The following is a 20,547-nucleotide window of genomic DNA, read 5'->3' as shown; positions in this document are numbered from 1 at the left end:
TTAGGTGTCAAGATATGAGCAGAAATAGGGTAATCCACTATTTTGGAGGTCAGGCAGAGTCAGGCGATTCCTAAAATGGTGGATTGCTGCGAGTCATGATAACACCAGTGGAGATCTTTTTTATAAAAGAGTTCAAGTAAAGGATAAAGGAGGGGGCTTGGAGTGACTAGAACCAGTTTAGACTAGGCTTGAGTGCCAGATGAGTCAGTCGAGTGGCAGAATAGGTCAGCCAATCACAAGCAGAAATAGGAACAGCTCATTGATCAGGCCATATGAGTTAACGAATCATAGATAGGAAGGGGTTGTCTTTATGACGAATACATAATCTCACCTCCCTAGAACTGTATATAAAAGGGGACTGAATTCATTGTTAAAGAGCAGAGTTCCAGAGATGTCCAAGATGTATGAAGTGTACTAGCCTGCTGGAGAAATAAAGCCTGGTGTCTTTTTGAACCAAGCCTGAGTGTCCCGTTTGTTCCAGTGTCTCTTCCTGACTTAGAGATGCCAAGGCCCAGCAGAGGGGGGTCTTTGGGACCTCCAATATGATATATGATATGATATGATATGGCATTTATACCGCGCCTATACACAAGTGTTACATTTGGCGAGCCAAGCCAGGACTTGAGCTAATGTCTCCAGGACTGACGGACCAAGGGAAGATGAGGTAAGCCCATACTGTCCTGCCTGGATGGGGTAAGAATGGATTAGAAAGACAGATGGGGGGGGGGAGGGCAGACTGCAGTTGCCCTAGCCGGTAGAGGAGAAGGGACATGGCATGCCAGCGTGGCAGAAGGCCTTGGCACTAGGCTAGTGAAGGGGACTATTTATTTTTGGCACATTTCCAAGAAATTTTAAAATGAGTTAAAATCCGAGGGTGTTGCAGGATTTATAGCATGACAGAGGGCCTTATCTGTGGATGGGGGGAGGCTAATGTTGGGGTAGGCCCCCCCTTAGACATTATTGGGGTACCCCCCTTGAACATGTTGGGGTATCCCCTTGGGCCATTTTTGGGGGGCCATTTTTAGAAATCTTTGGGAGACAACTCTTAGAAAAATTATTTTGGAGGTAATGTTTTAACGGCTTTCGGAAACAAGTTTAGTCACTCATGGGGAACCCCTCTAAGAAAAATGTTTTGAGATTATTTGGTGATGGTCTTTTTCAGACACAAGATTCACCAATTATGGGGAACCTCCCTAAGATTTTTGTTTTTGAAGAGTAATGTTTTTAAACTATAATATAAGTAGTTTAGAAAAAGTAACAGAAGGGGGATTAACTCAAAGATGTTGAGCGTTAAGGAGTTATTGAGATATTGGCTTTATTGTGGCCAAACAATATATGAGGAAAAATAGTTGTGAGGTGTAGCCACGCTATGAGTATACGCCCTGTTCCTAGACTTTTAAGAGAGCTGGCAGAAGCTTTAATTCAAAGCCCTTTACAAGGGACATATAGGAGACAAGAGTAGTTTAAAGACTTTCTTAAAGGAATTAGCTTAAGTTCCAATTGGAGCAGAATATATGTGTTGTGTTTTATGTCTCAATGTGTGCACGGTACAGTACTGTTTATGACTTAAGAGAAAGAAAAAATGCATTTAAAAGTTGATTTATAAAATTGGAATTAGGCCAAGAATTAAGTGATCAATTGTAAAACATTCTGAAATAAGTAGATACTGTAGGTCAAAGTAAACAGATTTGCTTTGTTTTTATATTGATAAAGACAAAACAAGGAAGAAACTCCTTCTCTACGAGCCTCTGTAAAAAATTAGAATCCAGCAAATAGGTTAATTTGTTGAAACTAGGCAAAACGATTTAGGATATGCACCCCATACGATAAAAAACCGCATTCAGTTTGATAAAGATAGAGTAGCTAAAAATGAACGAGGTAATTCATGGAAATAATGTGCAGCGAAATCGGGGGTGTATGCGTGAAAACCGCAGCGCATGCTTGTGAAATGCACGCAAGCGCCCGTGTCCCTATTCTTAGAACACATTGTGCGTGGCTTACCCTGGACCTGCGCTGAATCCGCACGGCTTCCACACATCATTGCAACATCACGGAAGCCCTGCGCGAGACGCCCAGAGAAGGTGCATACTATCCAGCACACACACCTAAAAAGGGGGCAGAACAAAACACGCGGAAATGTGGGCGTTATGGGGAAAGTACCGCTGCAAAATCCTTGCAACGCCCACACGCGTGCTAACAACACGTATTCATGGAATTTAACAGGGCAAGCCTGCACACACCAAAAGACGTGCAAAGCCGGAAACACGCACGCCACACGAAAGCAGGCGTAAGCGCCCCCACGCAGCATAAAAGTGCACGCAACCAACAAACAAGCATATACAGCTACGATGAATGACCCATTTCTCGCAGCAGTGATCGTGGGACACCTCAGGAGGAGGAGGATAGCCAGGCCCTGCATTTTTTTTTACCCAGGCACAGCCTATTTGGGATTCCTGATGACCAGGTCTATGGCAGGTATAGGTTTCCACCCCATATCATCCTAGACCTGAAGGGGGCGTGGCTAACCGCCATGTAGAGCGGACGTGTCTCCTGAGAGCTCCGCGCTGATGTGCCATGATAAGCTGCCTTTAAGTGACTTTGAAGTGCTCCGGAACCCTACAAGTTGCAACATCCGCCGCAGAACCTCCTCAGCAACTTTTGCACCGTCTCCCAAGCGAAGCAGAGACGGCTAACACCTCTATCCGGCAAGCGAAGAGGGTTGCCGAGCGGATTCAAAATGGCGGCTCCCGCGCCCTGATCCCTCGAGAGGCCGGAGCGCACTACCATCACTGGCGACGCTGCCCGCCGGTGGGAGGAGAAGATCCTGAGCTGCCGACTTGCGCCGGACCCGGAGGAGGGGACCGAACAGCTACACTCATCGAACGAGAGGACCGACCCGGACGCCCCGGCCGGACTGCGCCCTGCCTGCGGCGCACGACCGGGCTTAGGTGTGCCCTGGACAGTCAAGAGGGCCCCCCGGCGTGAGCGGTGGCCGACCGGTACCGCAGAGGTAAGCGGGCACGGCAGAGGACCACCCCGGACACCTACATTGGAGGCAGGGTGAGGGGGGCCTATTCTACCCCCATGCGCCTGACTTTGCCGCTGGGGGCAACGCAAGAACTTGGGCTTGCCTCCTTGAGGCGTTGAGATCCCCGCTGTCTTCCTTTCCCCCCCGCCTGCTGATCCTTCACCGGGGGGAGGTGTGGGCGAAAACACCTGACCCATGCCTGCAGACTGACGCTCCGGCAGACCGCGAGGCCCATTCCTAGGGCCCCCATCACTTCACAGCCGACGGCGGAGGGGACCGTTCACGCCTGCCTGATCCGAGATACCTTTTGTTTCCCGAAACTGGCCTGCTGCCCCGCTGCCTCTTATCGCCCTGTCGGCCCTGCGACGGGAACGAGACCTAGCGGCTTTTCGATTGCGCCCCCGGCATTTTCGGTGCGGGGAGGCCCTGTGTTGACATGTCCGGCCGGAACGGCAGGCCCAAGCAGCAGCGCCAGACCACGATGGACACCTTTGCAGCCTGTGAATCCCCGAATCCTGAGGGCACAAACAAAGCGGCCTCGGACGCTCAATCGAACCCCACGGCAGCCGCGGCTTCAAAGCCTAGCAACACCCAGATACTCGAGGCCATCAAGCTCTTCCAGGCAACAATGGAAAACAAAATAGATGCCGTTGCCACAGACCTGGGCCTCCTGCGTCAAGATATCTGCTCCCTGGCCGGCAGGACTGAGGCGCTTGAAACACAAGTCCGGGAAAACACTGAATCCAAAACTCACCTTCTTCGAGACGTCAACGAGCTTCAGCAAAGGGTCAAAAACTTGGAGGACAGAGCCGAGGAGGCAGAAGGGAGGGCTCGCCGGAACAATATACGCCTTCTCGGTTTGCCAGAGGGTTCCGAAGGCTCCGACCCCACTAACTACATAGAGAACCTCCTGCTACAAGAGGTGGGAGCTGGCAAACTCTCCCAGGGCTTCACCATTGAGAGGGCCCACAGATCCCTGGCCAAGAAACCACCGCCGGGGGCCCCACCCAGGCCGGTGATAGCGAAAGTTCTCAACTACAGGGATCGTGAGGTAATTCTGGCCTTTTCCCGAGCTGGCGGCCAAATCCAACAGGACTCTGCTAAAATCGCCATATACCCGGATTACACCTTTCAGGTTCCAATGAACAGAGCGCAGTTCATACATACCAAGGCCAGATTGAAAGCCGCCGGGCTGCGTTATATGCTCCTGTATCCTTCTAGACTTAAAGTACTGCATAACAACAAGGCGCACTTATTCGACGGTTTATAGTCATAATCCCGAATTTAGAAATCCCGGAAAAAAAAATCTCGAATAAAAAAGGCCGAAAAAAAAAAATTGAATTTTTTTTAATGACGTTTTTTGTTCGAAATGGGGGGGTTCCCCCCCAACCCCCCCCCTTTTTTTTTTTTTTACTTATTTTAATTATATAACTAGAGCCAAAAAAAAATATATGAAAATTCAATATTTTTTTCTCTGCCTTTTATATTCGAGTTTTTTTTTCGGGATTCTGAATTCGGGATTATGACTGACCACCTTATTCGACACTCTGGCCCAGGCCAGGGACTGGATGGACGGATTACAGATCCCTGATATTGAGGAAAGGAAACGGAGACCGAGATAACTATCCTCCTGTCATTCAGGGGGGAACTATACTTGTTTGAACTGCTACACAGCTGAATGGATCCTCCTCGCGGAGACCCGGCGTCCTTGATCACTCCACCCCCTGATTGTTTCCCCTTTTTTTGGGTACATATACCCGCCCGTAGGGCACCTGGAGACCAATGCACGGTCCAACGGAGCAGAAACGGGACAGTCATAACGAGGGTAACCTCGTTGGGCCAGTTCTATGTTTGGAGTTTTTTTCACAGTTAAGTAGGGAGGGTGGGAATAGGGGAGTTTTTGCACAAGTTTTTTGCACAAGTTGGGGACATGCACTGGGACATATCGAGACCACGGGAACAATTCACACGCAACGTAGCACCTCCTAGATCCCGAGCTCCACCCTTTACACACAATAAACCACACTACGCCTATGGCTGACACAATAAGGGTCGTTACCTGGAACGTCAGGGGCCTGAACAGTTTCGTTAAACAACTACGGGCTCATACTTACCTGAAAAGATGCAAGGTCGGAATCGCCATGCTGCAGGAAACTCACTTAACTCCCAAGAAACTGAAAGCCCTGGCAAAAACTTGGCGGGGTACCCTAATAGGTTCGACTTACTCTTCCTACGCCAGGGGGGTCCTGATTTTGATTGCCCCTACTGTTCCTTTCAAACTCACTAGCACTAAAACAGACAACCAGGGTAGGATGGTGGTGGTTTGCGGCTCCATAGAGGGCAAAGAGGTTTTCTTGGTCAGTTCTTACGCACCCAACCATGATGCAACTGCCTTCTTCCATTCCCTTCATGCGCGACTCAGCCCGTATGTGGTCAGAATTATGATATGGGGGGGGGTGACCACAACTGTACCCTTGATCCTCTACTTGACAGATCCGATAAACACGATCGACCCTTCCCCCCAGCTAAAATACTTTCCAAACTAATCCAACAGTTGCAACTCAGTGACCTATGGAGGGTCCAGCACCCTGAGCAACGGGAGTACTCCTACTCCCCACCCCACGCTGTACACACCAGGCTGGACTACATCTTTCTCAGCCTAACGCAACAGTCCATATTTGTTGATGCGCGCTACCTGCCTAGGGTGCTGTCGGATCACTCTCCCCTTCTGGTAACCTAGGAGGTGTTTCCGCCCACACCCCCCATGCCCACATGGAAGCTGAGGTCTGAGGCCCGGTTCTAGGTCATTTGGTCGAAAACCAACTGATCGAATGCCATTTGATCGAGAGTCAAATGGTCGAAAAAATGGTCGATTTTTTTTTTATTTAATTTTTTTTTTTATGGGGGGGTTCCGCCACTCCCCCAAACCACCCTTTTTCTATATTAATTGTATTTTTTACCAAACAAAACTAAAAAATGATATAAATAAATAAAAAAAATGTGAACATTTATTTTTTTCGAACATTTTTTTTTCCGACTATTTGACTTTCGATCAAATGGTCATTCGATCTTTTATTTTCTACCATTTGACCGGACAGCCTGAGGCCCTACTTGACTCTGCATTCAAGGAACGCATAAAAGATAGCACTGAGGAATATTGGCAAAATAATCTGCATACTGTTAGACACTTGAGCACAACTTGGGAAGCATATAAGGTGGTCATGAGGGGCGAGATGATTGCAGCAGTTGGGGGGAGCCCAGGGAACTATTACATCCTCGCTTGAGCGTGCAGAAAGGGACCGGAGTACACTCGAAGGTAGGGCTGACCCATCCCCTGACCACTTACAAAAAATGGCCCAACTCAGACAAACCTGCCTAACTCATTGGGAATCCCTCGGTAAACTTAGTTATGCCAAGCACACAGAGAGAATCCATGCCCTGGGAGACAAGCCCGGGAAACTCTTAGCTTGGCTCTATAAAAGAGAGACCACCAGGCCACCCATCTGCCAAATACTCACCCCCGACGGCACGGCCGTACATACCCAACAAGAAATCAATTCGGTCTTTACCGACTTCTATCGTAACCTGTACTCCGAAGCCCCGCCCCCCTCTGACACCAGGATCGAAGACGCCCTTGACGTCATCGACCTACCTAAGCTAGACTTGCAATTGGCTGAGACCCTTGATGAGCCCGTCACCCCCGACGAGGTCAGGGTGGTAATTAGATCGCTATCAGCTGGGAAAACCCCGGGTTCGGATGGGCTCCCAGGGGAATTTTACAAGACCTATGAGGAAACTCTTGCCCCAATATTGGGCCAGGTCTTTAACGAGGCCTTTGAGCACGGAACCCTCCCGGACTCCATGAACGAGGACGTGATTATACCCTTGCTTAAACCGGAGAGGTACGGGGCAGATTGTGGTTCTTACAGGCCCCTCTCTATGCTTAATGTTGACTGTAAGATCCTTACCGCCCTGCTTGCGAATAGACTGCGCAGAGTTATCCCTCTGTTGATCCATCAAGACCAAACGGGATACGTCCCAGGGCGCTCCATCACTGAGAACCTGCGCAGGCTGCATCATGTCATCTATAGCACTGAGGGAAGGCCGCAGAAACTTGCAGTGGCGTCACTTGACGCCACCAAAGCTTTTGATTCCATGAGGTGGGACTGGCTGTATGCCACCATGGCCAAAATGGGGATATGCCCTGTATTCCTAAAGTGGACCCGGCTGGTTTACGCCAGCCCCACTGCGAGGGTACGCACCAACAAAACCTATTCCGCTAAATGGTCCCTACACAGAGGCACCCGCCAGGGGTGCCCTCTGTCCCCCATGTTATACATCCTTGCCGCTGAACCAGTGGCGGCCAACCTGAGACAGGAATTTGGAGAGGATGGCATTAAGATAGACGGGGTGACCCATCTCTTCTCTATGTACGCTGACGACACCCTATTGTACCTACGGGACCATGAGCACCTCCTTCCCTACATCCTAGAAACCCTGGACTGTTTCCACAAGCTCACCGGTATCCAGATCAATAGGAGCAAGCCTTGCCTTTATCCCCTCGCAGCACTCTACACCGACGAATACAGGTCCCTCCCCCTTCTGGATCTCGAATGGCAGGCTACTTCCTTCAAATACTTGGGGATAACTATACACTGCAACCCAGCCACAGAACACATCCTTAATACCGTAAGGGCCAAAGACTCTCTCACGAAATCCATGAAGTTCTGGGGCTGGCTCCCACTTTCGATGGCCGGGAGGGCTGGACTCCCTTCCCCGCCTATTACATAACTTCACTAACGTCCCCTTCAACATCCCCCCCTCATTTTTCAAAGAACTCAACAAACTCTGTATGGGCTTCCTTTGGCAGGGAGGTAGGCACAGGGTGGCATTGGAGACTCTCCAAAGACCGTACGAGAGGGGCGGACTTAAGATCCCCAACTTTGAGCTGTACTTCCTCGCCAGACAGCTGAGACATGTCACACAATGGATGGCGGATGAAAGCACGACATACACTCGCCTCCTTCAGCCGGCCCTCCGCCGGTTGTTACTCAGAGACATACTGTGGGCTGGGGAGGGTGCTACAAGTCACTGCCCTTACCTCGCCAAGCTCGGGATCCGGCTTTGGAAAAGGGCCTGCAAACTGGTCGGGTCGGACGACCCGTTCTCCCCACAGATCCCCATTGCTGCACTCATGGTTAATCACTCTTGGGGGCATGTTGAAACACGTACACAATGGGAGCCCCTCGGGGTGGCCACGCTGGGGGGCTTGATTCAAGAACAGGAAATACTAACTTTTTCGGAACTCTGTGAGACCACGGGCCTCCCGGCAGGACAGTTCCTGTTGCACAGGGTGGTTGTACAGGCCTTGTGCAGGAGATGGCCGGTCGCTGCTGTCCTGACTGAGGAGAACAAATGCATCGAAATGATACTGAACTCCGCTGAGGGGGGCCACGAAACCTCACGAATCTACGAAGCCCTGTTATGGGGTACGACCAGGGGAGACCTCAAATGTAGGAGTAGGTGGGAAACTGAACTGGGCCTTGTTTTTGAAGACAAAGATTCGGGTGACATAACCCACTATCATAAGAAGGTTTCCAGGAACGCCCGCTTACAGCTCATTCAACTGTATATCACCAATAGTGCGTACCTCACACCGGAAGCCATATCAAGATTCACGGGTGCTGGAACCCAATCATGCCCCAAATGCAGTGAACCCAGAGCGGGAATGACTCACATGTTCTGGGGCTGCCCAATAATCAGGGAGTTCTGGTCACAAGTGAAGGACAAGGTGGCTGGCGCAGACATCGTAGTTGAGGTGGACAAGCCTACGGCCTGCATCCTTGGCAGATATAGGCGAAACAGGAAGAACAAACCCCTATCCAAGCTCACTGACCTTATATACATTACAGCCAAAAGACGTATTGCCATGGGGTGGAAAAGCACCAGAGGTCCACATATGCCCCTATGGTGGGGAGACCTCACGAAGTGGATCATAGCTGAAACCGCGGCATGGGAAACGGCTATTCATGTGCAAAGACTGGATTCCATCAAGGGACTACACCTCTGGGTGGCCCCGACGGTGCCCTTGCTCCACCCTGAGGCGGATGATACGGAGCGGAGTGGAGAGAGTTGCCCAGATACAGGCACGAACTAGAGAGGGACAGTGAACTAACCGTGGTCTTGGGGGGTGGGAGGAGGGTGGGGGGGGGGGGTTGGGTTGTTTTCTTGATATGCTTAACCAATCGCCAATGATGTTTTTCTGTACTCTTTGTTTATTTCTTGTTATGAAACCAATAAAAATATATTTTTTTTAAATCATCCTAGACCTGGTCACTGAGTGGGAGGATGACCTCACATCACCCACCTTGTGCTCCCAAGCACTGAGCCCCTTGGAAAAGGTGCTCAATGTCCTGTATTTTTTGGCCACTGGGTCATTTCAGCAGACAACTGCCATAGTTGGGGGCGTCTCACAGCCCACGCAGTCACGGTGCCTACACCAGGGGTTGGCAATCATGACTGCACACCCCTCAGTCCGCAGGCACATATACATGACCAGAACACCTGCAGAAAGGCAGGCCGTGGTCCAGGACTTTTACAGGGTGGCACACTTCTCCAAAGTTCTTGGTGACATTGATTGCACCCATGTGGCCCTACTTCCACCTAGGGCCACTGAGCAAAGTGCAGGTTGTATGCGATGCCAAAGGAATCATCACCTCTGTCTATGCAAACTATCCCGGGTCCACCCATGACAGTTTCATATTCAGAATGTTAGCCCTACACCTGGACCTAGAAGCTGGGAGGCATGGCAACACACGGCTCATTGGTGAGTACAAAAGCCTGTGCACATGCATGCATGTCTAACAGACAAATACACAAACCCAACTAATGACAACCATTATCACCTCCCCAGGGGACAGTGCCTACCCTCTGAGCACCTGCATGACGACGCCGATATGGAACCCCACCACACCACCCCAGGTAAGATACAAGGCAGCCCATATTGCAACCAGGGGCATAGTGGAGCGCGCATTCAGAGTGCTCAAATCACGTTTCTGCTCCCTTGACTGCTCTGGTGGGCAGCTACTATATACGCCCCCAGTAGTGTGCAGGATCATTGTGGCAGCATGTGTCGTGCACAACGTTGCAACACGGTGGGGCGAACTGGTGGACATGGTGGTGCCCCCACATCCCCAACCACATGCAAGCCCGATGCGCATGGGAGGGGAAAGGGCACGTGGTGAGGCAGCCCGTACCCACCTTCTGGCAAAACTTTTCACCTAAACTCCCACCGCTGCGGAGTGCACACAGGCCTGGCACATTCCAGGTGACAATCGATGACAAAGGGACAGTCAACTGTCACAACCTTACCACCCTGAGAATGTCTCCTCGGAATTACAGCATTGTGTGCATCCCTAGCCACTGAAAAACAATCCAGTGTGACCAAAAGGCACACATGCAAGCTACAGATTCCACCACCCCCATACAAAACACACAGCAAAATCCTGGTATGTCACCTAAACCCCCCTCAATCCCATGTCACCCGCCCGACACACCATGCCATGGCATGTAATGTGAAAACTCCAAAATAAATTCAAAACACATGGCACAACTGTCACAAAGTGCACTGTGACAAATGGAAACAGGCCAGAGACAATTCCCTCAGACATGGATTCCGACGAAAAGACTGATCCAAAAAATCCAACCTATACCAAAAGGACGTAAATGCATGCCACCAAAGGTTACAACACCAAAAGTTTGAATCTTTGGTGGCATGCATTTCAGGCAATTTCCCCCCCCCCCCCAAATTGTGGGTGCTGCAGGGGTGTCTCCCGCAACACCCCGCTCACTACACAGTAAAGTGAGCAGGGGTTGCGGGCTGGATACCCCTGCAGAAAAAATAATCAAAATAAATTAACCTGCAGCGCCAGTTCCCAAAAGTTAAAGTGAACTTGCGCAGCAGGGACACAGCAGGTCTCTGAAGGCAAGCAGTGTGGTGGTATGTCGGGGTGGGTGCGGGCATTTGTTGTGTGTTGTGGGGATGGGTTTTTGCAGGGGTATTCAATGCATGTTTGCATGTGAAATGTACGAACCTTCAGTGTTGTGTATGTTTCCATGTGAACCACTCCGTTGTGGACTCATCAGCAACGGAAAAATCTCCCTGATCCCCTGACACATCAAAAGCAAACCCAAAAAAGGACTATTTACCAGCATAACATATCATGAACACAGGACCCAACAGTGACAATGTCAGACAGTGACCAATCACTATAGCACAAGTGCCTCAATGTGACATTGCCACCACACAGCCCCCTTCCATCTTGACTGTGGCTCTGACAGCTAAAGGGGCCAGGGTACCGCAAACAGCATGAAGTGCATCAACAATGTAGACAGGCATGGCAATACATGAATAAGCAACATGAAAATATGCAAAGTTAACAATATACTCACCAAAATGCAGGCCAACCATGCACTGGAGAAACCATCATGAATCTCCACTAGGGGTATATACACATGTTGGGCTTCAGTATACAGTAAAAAGCAGCCCAATGTGCTAATAGATGGTACTTGGACCAAACACAGTAAAATAAGTTATAGGAAGTGACAGTAATATGAGAAAAAAACATTATTTGACAAACGTTTTTGAGATAGACATGACAAATTTGGAAAAATATTAAAATACAGGTTAGAAAGAAATATGCAGGAATATTGAGATTCTTGTAGTGTGCAAGCAGGAATAAAAACAGCAATTATGTTCTATTATGCCCAGAGGCAAAAGCTGAGGAAAACACGAAAGAAAATAGTGAGATTACTGGACAGGAATGCAGCAATACCACACGATGGAGGGACCTTGAGAAAAAAGAAGTTTGCTAAGTTAAAACTGGCTCATGTTAAGAGAGAATAAGGAATGCAGCACTCCGGCATTGCGAGCGAAAATTTATTAATTTAACATAACAGCTTGCAAAGGACATAGGTGAGAAAAAACGAAGCAATGGGAGTTACAAATCGTGCGCAAGTGAATGAACCACTGATAGGCTGTTGAGTCAAAAGCATGCACCAATGCATAGTGAAAATATGAAAGATTTTTGTTCTGCCTTAAATATACAGGCCAGGACAACGCAACCCGACAGTGTGACTTTGAAAGGTATTGTTGAGGATGGTCCGAATTTAATGCATTTTTGGCATCAGAATCACTGACGCAGCCAGAACTAGTTAAAAGGCAATCTCAGGAGTGCAAGGAAGTTGCCATCTCATGGGAGCAAAATTGAGATCATTGTCGGGTAGAAGGCAGAGCCATTGCCCTTGCTATGAACAGACAGCTAATGAGAATGAGTTGGGGCTCTATAGTTTCTCTTGCCAGAGAAAGGGTGAATCAGATCACAGTATGTACCTTGATCCCAGAAGAGTAAGAGTAAATTAAGGTGCAAACGTTTTTGACTTCTAGCGCTGAGAAGTGGGTACATATACTAGAAAAAGTGCAGGAAAGAAGCACATTAGCTACAAAAGACAGCAAACGTCTTCTAGCTATGGGGACAAAAAACTGATGACAGTTGGTCAAAGGGAAGATATTTAAGCATTACCGCTCATAATGGAGCGCTGTGCAAACAATTAAAAAGTGCAGTATTCTTGAAAGCGTTCAAAGTGCTGCGTCCAGACATGCTAGATGGGGGAGCTATTGAAATGCCAGAGCTGTCGGAGCTTATGCTGGCATAACCTAAGGAATTAGTGGGCCTGGAAATAAGGCCATGATTAGAGATGTAGTTGACCATTGTGCATTAAGTGCAGGCTTCTGCAAGAAAAGAATCTCAAAAAATAATGCTGGGAAGGTGAGAAATAAGATGCAAAAAGGATTGTTAAAATACACCATTGGAAGGGTAATGGGAATAGTAGAGACAAATCGAATTCACAGTGAGCAGTACCATAATATGGGGGAAGCTTCTAGGATAGAGGCATCCAAAATAGCTAAGGAAAATCTCAGAGTAACCCGGTTGGGTTTCAAAATATGCAGGATGGGCAGGTTACGAGACCTCCTCCTGTGTATTGCACATGAGATATGTCAAAGCATTTTTGCACGCATGCGTAATAGCCAAGGAGCCTTGCAGAATGGAGAATTCTTGAGAAGGGAGTCAGTATGCCCCCTATTGTGCAGCTGATAAATCAAGGAAGGGCTTGGATAAATGAGAGAAGGAGCACAGAATAGACTCCAGTTCAAAGATGCTCCAACTATACTGAGGAAATATTCTTTTGCCATATGCAAAAGAACTGATATAATGATTGTGCACATGCAGAGACTCATGTTAGGGTGGGCCTCATGTGCACTACAGAGGGATTTTTGGACCCAGTCATAAGGGGTCACTCCCCTTGTAAATAGAGATGACAGCCGTTGAGAGTATGCCATTATGAGGGCTGACAGCACAGTGATAATATTTGGTTACTTTATTTATTTTGCATTTATAAAGCGATCGCACAGCCCAGGGGCATCGAGGCGCTGAATGATTTTGTGACAATGTATTGAACATGCAGGGGGTTTTTCTGGTTTGGAAAAGCTGAGGGTAGGATGGTATCTCCAAGGGCTGCTGCTTATGAGGGGATTGTGTTAAAACTAGTGATAAAATAGTCAGACATAGAAAAGAGAATTCTGCCATGGGTGCAGCGGAAATCACTGGAAGCAACTGAACAAACTCATGGTTGTTTGTATTCTGAGGAATTTTATGATGAACCATTAAGGGTAAAGGAAGAGAATAGTGATAGCGGGAGAGATTCTCTTCCCTAACGGTTCTTTAAGAATCAGAGTAATAGACTTGGAGATGCAGGTGCCGCTGGGGTAAAACGCAAGATTAATGGAGATATTTGAGGTGTTGACAAAATATAGGCCTACCATCCAGCCTTTTGTCATAGGCTACTGAATTAAGTGGTCCCGATTGTCGCACCAGAGAAATCTTGTAGACCAAGAAGTAATGATGTACAGTGGCCCGCCTATTTGACGGCGAAAGTACGCGCAGAACTAGCATGCTGGAAAAGGAGGGGCTACTTCTGAGCGGGCAGCACTCCTGTGCAGCACGCAGTGTTATTGAATAGATCCATGGGAGCGAGCACTACGACTCAGAGTAGTCAGTCAATTTACTGCAGAGGACAAGTAAGTGAGATCACATGCAGGCTCAGCAATGTGTAAACACAGAATGCATAAAGACACATTGGGATAAAAGGTGGTAGCTTAAAAAGAAGGAATGCGTTTGAAAAAACAGAGGAATGCATGTGTTCACAGTTGGACAGCCTCATAGGGTAACTGATAAGTTCAGAATTGTTAGTGGCTCTAGGTTTTAAAGGTGCCAAGAAGTAATATGGTAAAGAGAGAACAATTTTGGTCTAGTAGTAGACATTGGGACGGTGTGTCCATGGAGCAAAGACAGAAAAGTGGTAAATGATTGTTATAAGGCTGATGATGGCTTTTTAAAGAGTATAAATGTAGTGTTTAAAGAATCATTTGCAGTCTCTGAAGGAGAGTGTGTTATGACTAGCGTTGGTGTAGTTGCAACAGGCACCTACCAGTGATTAAGGACATAATTGGATGACAAAGCTTAAGCATGATGATGATGTTGTTTAGATAATCAAAGAAAAGCGTTTTGTTTTGTTCTGAGAAACGCACCATTTGAGCATGGGTGCATCCATAGTGGTATGTGCAAGCAAAAAGGCCCAACAAGATATTTTTATTAAGAAATCAAAGGTTTTTTTTTTGCGAATAAAGCGCAGTATTATGGATAATTATGTGATCTAGTGGAAAAGTGATTGGAGTATATGATGAATTCACAGATATTTATGAACAAAAATGAGGGGACAGATGATCTCCTTGTAATTAGAGACAGCCATGAAGTAAGGAAACAAGGCAAATAATTAAGGAGTGAAAACTAAAAATAGAATCATGAAGAATAGTAATGGTTCAGATAAAAAGATTTAGGTTAAATAGTGTCACAGATGACGGTATACCTATATAGGGCTTAATGGAGTATGAGGAGTTACTTTAAGGCAACACACATTAAAAGGAAAGGAAACATTTGTTAGTGTACATGGCAAAAAAAGTACCCAACATAAATGAAAAAAGATTGGAAAAAGTGTCAAAAACATTGGGTAGACTTTGGGCCTTTTTGGCATAGGTCCAGAAAAATTAATTAGGAGAAGATACAAATAAATAATCTATTCTAAACAGTATAAAAGTAAGGAGCTTAGTTTAAAAAATTGAGGGCATTTGGATGAAAAAAGAAAATGATTTAAATAAATATATAAATAATTAAAAAATAAATTTTTAAAGAGAAGAATGAATAAAGACATGATTGGATGCATGAATAAATGGAAAGGGAATTCAATAGGGAACATAAAATGAGAAAAAATTAAACATTTACAACAAAACAAACCAGCACCAATGAGGATTTCTAGCCGACATTTAAAAATGGCACATAGCGTTAAAAAGCATCAGGAAATATGGAACACCAGAAAAGAGGTGCGGTTGACCAAAATTGGGTTAACCAGACAAGGAATATTGTATACAGAGCCAATCCAAGAAGAAAATACAAAGGTAAGTAAGATACAATTTTTAAAATATTTATAATGATTTTGTTTTGTTACAGATGAAAGTCGTGGATCTTGCGTGAAAACAAGAGGAATGTCTACATGGCCTTAGATGGGGAGAAGAAGAAAAAAAAGAGGTACATACTGGTTCACGCCACAAGGGTTAGGAAACACAGTTGATCATTACTAAAAGTAAGAGGATCCAGGGTAAGTAACAGAAAAAGAGGTAGATAGAGACACAGTGTCTTCAAGTGTGTAGATATTTTCTCAAGATAGGTGCAATCAGGTGTGAAGAGAGTAGAAAATAGATGAAAGCATGGCCACTTCAGACAACTGCAGAACACAGAAATCAAATTGAAGGTGGGTAACCATTTCCCCATTATTGTGGAGTGTATAAAGATGTTCAGAATAGTCAAACACTGTAGCTATAGGATTTAATATGAGCGCACGTAGTAAGAATTGGTGCCATAGTCTAGAAAAACAAGGCTAGACTAGATTAAGTATAATGGGATAAGGAAGAGATATTGTGCAGTAAAATGCTTCTGTTTGTCTCAACAGGAAGAAAGCAAAGCACAGAAGAAAAGACCATGGTCCGACGAAATGGGAAGAAAGATGGAGAAGCAAAGGCTTGAAGAATTTACTGCTAAGGAGGAAGTATTTACAGCATAGCTGGATCAGGAATTTACTGCTGAGCAGAATTAAGCACAGGCAGCAAAGAAGAAACGCAGATTGAGTATTGGCCCGGACATTGAATAAGGGGGGAAAAAATAGTATTGTTGTGGTAAGTTAGGGAAGGCCCATTAATTAAATGGGCTGAATAAAGATAGAACTGGATCTAGAAAGCATTTTGTTGTTAGCAACAAGAAGCAAGGGGTTTAGGGTAGGAAGAACCACGCCCCCCTTGCCAGTCCCCCAAATGACTTTTGTCTCTATTTCGATTTTCTACAGACAACAGGGATCCCTGAGAGTCCTCGTTTGCTACAGATGTGCCTAGAAGAATGGAAAAGAAGATGACGCCCTTCTTTTAATGTCTTTTCAATATGTTTATTTGTTGTTAGTTATTTTTGTCTCTCTGGTTTAAATGTGTCAACCTTACGAGAAAATGTGTCCCTCGAAGGACAAATAGTGTTAATGAGAACGCCCGGATGTTATAAGGGCTGAGGAAAATGAGGAGATTATGTGTTTATTGAGAAAATATTAGGTCCCAGCAGGCTGACCATACAGTAGAATATGTATACAATAAATTGAGAAAACTAGTAGCTTTTTGACATACAAAAACCTAAATATGTTGGTTATAGTTTGTCTAGGAGGCAGGAATTACCCAAAAATGTTATAACCATAAAGTTTTTCTAGGAGGCAGGGATATCCAGAAAATATATATATGTAGTTTGTTTAGAAGGCAGTTGAAGGTTGCCAGAATATGCAACCAAAGTTTTTAAGGGGATGGGTTGACAGGAAATGTACTGATAATAGAGACATATTTATTTTACAAATTAAACTCATTCAGCTTTTATATTACAGGTGTACAACGAGGGACCTTTATGACACAGACAATCGGCTAAAAAGCAGAGACAGGTCACTGAGGAACCAAAGTACATGCCCAAGTTCCTGTGATATACGAGTCCACAATTATTTTCTGCAGAAGAACTCCCTCATCCTTGCGTTCCCTTGCCAAAAGTGCCCCCATGTTGAATGGACAGCTAATGTTTTGTGAAAGAAAAAAGACACTTAATAAATAAAAGGACTGGCAGTGGATTAAGGGCCTGAGGACTTGCTGCAAGGCAGCTCAAAAGGAAGGACAAAGTCGACAGGAGACAGACGGTCCGCAGATGCCAAATCGAGATGAGTCAGGTGGAGGATTTACCAGCAGCAAGAAAATAAACTTTTTGAAGTTTAAGAAATGCATGGATAGCACAATAGGAGCAAGGAAAATGTTTTGAGGTGGGAGTAGCAGAAAGGATGTGGACAATGAGCCACGATATGGCTAAAATGTATGCAGGTGATGGGCTGTTGGGTTACCTCAAGTAGTGACTGTCTCACAAAAGGCATAGTGGCAGTAAATTGTCTGAGGCATATAGTTAGTTTAAAGTAATTAAATAAATGTAGTTTTAGGGACACATGTTTTTAGACTAGGAGAGCATAATGTGTTAGTACTGACGTTTTAGAAATGTGTTAGGATACCTCTTAGAGTGGAGTGAATAGTTTATAGAAAAAAGGTGATTAAGTTATAAATGTGTAGGTACATTGAGAATTAAGGAGGGTGGACATGGGTGTGGTTGTAAGTATTGAGTAACAACTAAATACTTTACAAGATGGGGGAGTGAAGAGGAAGGCTACCCCTCCCCCCTTAAACCGAATGCAGCGGAGACAGGCCCCCCTCCCCCTTAAACCGAGAATAGGAAACTTAGTGGGGGTGATTAATGCCTTCAAATGTGCAGAAAACAAGCATAGTGCTTTGTAGCAAAAGGCGCTTTGAAAACCAAGTTATGGTTATAAGGTCAGAATGTGTTGAATAATGAAAGGCTTGTTAAGTAGTACATAATAAATATATGTACTAAAAACAACTAGGTTTGAAATGGATTAGGTGTCAATATATAAGCAGAAATAGGGTAATCCACCATTTTGTGAGGTCAGGCAGAGTCAGGCAATTCATAAAATGGTGGATTGCTGTGAGTCATGATGACACCAGTGGAGATCTTTTTTTTATAAAAATGTTCAAGTAAAGGACAAAGGAGGGGGCTTGGAGTGACTAGAACCAGTTTAGACTAGGCTCGAGTGTCAGATGAGTCAGTCGAGTGGCAAATTAGGTCAGCCAATCACAAGCAGAAATAGGAACAACTCATTGATCAGGCCATATGAGTTAACAAATCATAGATAGGAAGGGGTTAAACCATTAGCTCACCTCTCTAGAACTGTATATAAAGGGGACTGAATTCAGTGTTAAAGAGCAGAGTTCCAGAGATGTCCAAGCTGTATGAAGTGTACCAGCCTGCTGGAGAAATAAAGCCTGATGTCTTCTTGAACCAAGCATGAGTGTCCCGTTTGTTCCAGTGTCTCTTCCTGACTTAGAGATACCAAGGCCCAGCAGAGGGGGGTCTTTGAGACCTTCAATACAGTCGGTCTGCATCTCGGCTTTCCCTTCTCCTCAGTCTGGTTTCCAGCTGCCTTTGCCCTGCTGTTCCTTCTCGTACCCTGTCTCGTTCTCCGTGTGCTTCTGGGCTCCACCTTTTATACTCTGATTGTCAATGTGTTTCAGTTGTGTGTGGCGGTGACCGAGTGCCTGACCCTTCCTGGCCTCATTAGTGGGACACAGCCATTGCAGATCACTAGTAATCTTCCTAGTCTCCGCCGTCCTCTTCCTCGTCTCAGTAGTTGGGTTGAAAAAGATAGGAGGGGAATTATGGGAGTTGTAGTATTCCCCCCAAGACTGGGTTTAAGTTGTGTAATCACAAAGATAACTGGAATCAGGTAATATGTCCAATTCTTTATTCCAATCCTACAATAGTATTTAAGAGTTATGTTCAAGGGAAGGTTCGCTGTTTTCCAATGGTAGTGTTTTCCACTTTTTCTGGTAATTAACAGGGCTTTCGGGTCTGTTCAAGACAATGGCTGGTATTCTTCTTTGAAGACTAAGGGAGAATTGAAGGATAGGGGATACCTGCTTTTACCTTGGTTCTTTTGGTCTCTCCTTTTTCCTTTAAGTTGGGAAGATTTCTGAACGTTTTTAAGGTTATGATATAGCATTTATAACACGCCTATACACAAGTGTTTGGACAAGAGTAGCAATATCCCATAAACCTCCCATGGATGTTGCATAGTCCCTGTGAGGAGAATGAGTCACACCGCGTCTCGCCTAAGGACTTGTTCCCTTCCACACCCAAGAACCCCCTACTCAGGTGATCCTCCCTCACTTGTCCACCACAGGATTGGGATTAAATGGGGAAAACCCCCCAGGTTTTCCACAGCAGACCTACTACAGCCCTGGGTGATGCTTAATGGAGATGAATGTCCCTTTTTCTTTGGCATGGGCCTTCTGGCTTCTTCTTGCTTGCTCTGGCACCCCTTCCTTCACTGGTGCCTTCATTCTGCCTCTTTGTAACCTGGATCCATGCTGCTTCCGTTACCCTGGGTCTTCTATTGGGGACATAGAACCCGTTTCTTCACCCAAGGCCTTCTACTGGGGACACAGCAACCACTTCCTTCACCCTGGGTCACTACTGGGGACACAACCCCCTTCTTCACCCTGTGTCTACTACTGGGGACACAGCAACCCCATTCTTCAACCTGTGTCTAACTACTGGGGAGCAGTAACCCCTTCTTCACCCTGGGTATTGGGACTGACTTCTTAGGGGCAGTAGTTCCTCTCTCTTCTTACTGCACCCCCTGTAGCAGACTTCTTAGCCTAAACTACTTTTTATTCAACGAAGGTTCATTTCCAGGTCCCTCCAAGTGACCAACTCGTCACCATTGATGTAAAGCAGGTCCGCAGGCACTTCAGGTAAGTTGTTTTTATTGTAGTTATATTCAGTTACATCATGATGTCCCATAGGAAACCACTGGCTCCCATCACCCAGGCAAGCTTTCTTCAACAGCCTGAGTGTGGAACCTTTTGTAGAGGAGGAGCCAAGTACCCCCACCTCAACCGCATTGCCTATATGTTGGGAGCTAGAGTGTGAGACACGTGCAGTACCATTGAGAATACCGATACCTAGCAGAATCCTGGAGGCAAGATTCCCATTGAGGAAACCATACCTGCATACAAGGAAATATGATGGCCATTTAAATGGGATTCCTGAAGAAGCAGTGCAAATAAATGACAAAGATGAGTGGTGACTTCACACAGAGTCGAGCTGACGTACTTAGAAGATGCAGAGACGAGAGAATGGAGATATTCTATAAGGCATCAAGAAAGTATCAGAGATAAGTGACATCTTGGGATCAAAGTGAAGAAGCTT

At 46.1% G+C, this 20,547-nt stretch overlaps 1 long non-coding RNA gene across 1 annotated transcript; it reads left to right on the top strand.

The window, feature by feature from the left end:
- Positions 1-420: 420 nt before the first annotated feature.
- Positions 421-18,615, top strand: LOC138581854 (uncharacterized). Its single transcript, XR_011304826.1, has 2 exons — positions 421-664; positions 16,151-18,615. It is a non-coding gene; the product is annotated as an uncharacterized lncRNA (long non-coding RNA).
- The last annotated feature ends 1,932 nt before the right edge of the window (positions 18,616-20,547 follow it).

This window comes from Ambystoma mexicanum, chromosome 3q (genome assembly GCF_040938575.1).
Source record: "Ambystoma mexicanum isolate Mex_15411 chromosome 3q, UKY_AmexF1_1, whole genome shotgun sequence".
Taxonomy (NCBI): Eukaryota; Metazoa; Chordata; class Amphibia; order Caudata; family Ambystomatidae; genus Ambystoma; species Ambystoma mexicanum.
The sequence above is the reverse complement of the archived record's forward strand: the minus strand, read 5'-3'. Positions and strand labels throughout refer to the sequence as shown.